A 2,146-nucleotide genomic window follows, 5' to 3' on the forward strand; every position below is an offset into this window, starting at 1 on the left:
CTGGGTGAGGAGCGGGGAGTGAGAGGTTCAAGGGCGCTGCCTGGAGAGGAGGCAGCGGAGTGCAGAGGAAAGAGAAGTGATACCCAAAAAGAGAAACACTGATGGGGCGAGGGGGGACAGATTCAGGGGTGTTATAGGGAGGGAGCAGAATGGAGAAAAGAAAAAGGCAACTACACTGAGACACCCAACTAGTCAGACACACACGCAGCTAAATGGAGACAGGTGAAAAAACAAATAAAAAAGATCAACCACATACACCCTGAACTTTCCCATACCCTCCCCCACCCCTGAGAGTGGTCAACTAGTTACATGCGGTGTTGCTAATTTAGTCATTTTCTACCCCCACCCCCCACCCTTTGTAAATTCAACACCCCTCTCATTTTAATTCTTGTGGAAAATACTGCGAATTCAACCCTGAGACAAACACACACAACTAGACAGACACCCATACAACTACCCTGAGACAGACAGACACACAACCAGACAGATAAACACCTCTACTCTGAGACAGACACACACACACACAACTACACTGAGATAGACAGATACACAATTAGACACACAACTGCAGTGAAAGACACACACAGCTAAACAAACAGACAACACTGAGACAGACACAGGATGATAATGAGACACACAAATCACACACACACAAAACAACACTAAGTCACCCAAATACACACACACAATATGACACTGAGACAACCTGACACGGACAGTCACAATCCAACGCTCCACTGACTGACAGACACCCAAAAACCACTCACACACCCCTGCACTGAGACAACCACACACACTTTTCTTACACCCAGTGGCGACCACTGGACAAACGCTGCCCTCCCAGCCGTTCCCGCAGGAGTGAACCCCCCTGGGCTGGTGCCTCCCCTTTGGCTGTGTAAGCCGCTCGGCGTGAGAAGGGCAGAGGGCTCCCACCTGATCTGCATGGGTGGGGAGCTGGTACCCCAGACCCGTGGGTGCTGCACCCTGTGGCGGCTCCCAGGAGCGAAGCAGGGCTCTGCTAGGCCAGGGCCATGATGGAGGAAACTCAGGGAGTGGGATGCGTTTACACTGGTATTGGATTCCAGCCATGGGAGCACATTAGACCTTTCTCTGCCAGACTGAAGAGCCCATCATCAAATATTTGTTCCTTATCACTCTCAGCCAGGTTTTCTAATCTCCTAATCATTCTCGTGGCTCTTCTCTGACCCCTCTCCAATTTATCAACATCCTTCATGAACTGTGGGCACCAGAACTGGACACAGGATTCCAGCAGCACTTGCACCACTGGCAAATACAGAGGGAGTAGGCCCTCTTTACTCCTACTCGAGATTCCCCCATTCATGTGTCCAAGGATTGGCCGCCACATTGCACTCGTTGCTCCTTGACCCAGGCACTTCTCAGTCTCTCGGCCGAGTCTATCAATGAGTGCAGGGTGGCCTGGTAAGCTTGTGCCGTGGGAGCCGGACCTGAGACCCACCAAACTCATGTCACACAAGAAAGACCCAACAGCCAATCGGTGAATCCCTGACGCACAGCATAGCCAACTCCCCCATTGCACAGCTCTCCTCCCTTCTGCCCTCTCCATCCCTGCAAGCCCAGGCCTGGGAAAGGTGGGAAGGAGAATCCCCTTGGAGCTGCCCCCACCAACCCTGACAGGTGGTAATGACCATGAAGAGCTGTAGGAGGAGCAGATATGGGTCAAAGTGGGTGCAGAATTATGGGGCAGGTGGGCGGGGCTCGGGGAAAGGGGAAAGACAGAGGCTGAGATGGTCCTAGGAAGGTGGGAGGAGGTGAGCTGGCCTCCCCCATTCTTCCCTTTTCAGACCCCATCTCCCAGTCTGTCCCCCCTGCCCAGCCCATCCCCCTCACTCTCAGCCACCCCAAAGTCAGCCCCCCTCCACTCCCTGATGGGTCCAGGACTCACAGACAAAAGAGACATGACATTAAAGCAGCGGGAAGCGGCTGTGGTTTTACAGCAGGACTGTGCAATTGCAAACACTGCATCCACTTCGCATCTGCTGGACCCTTCCCCTCCCCCGATCCTACTGAGCACACATGACCCACAGAAGAAAGAGAAGTGATATCTGAAAAGAGAGAAACACTGACCAGAGGAAGGAGAGTGTGTTATGAGGAGGTGAAAGAAAGA

Source organism: Lepidochelys olivacea (genome assembly GCF_965140295.1).
Source record: "Lepidochelys olivacea isolate rLepOli2 genome assembly, chromosome: 6".
Taxonomy (NCBI): Eukaryota; Metazoa; Chordata; order Testudines; family Cheloniidae; genus Lepidochelys; species Lepidochelys olivacea.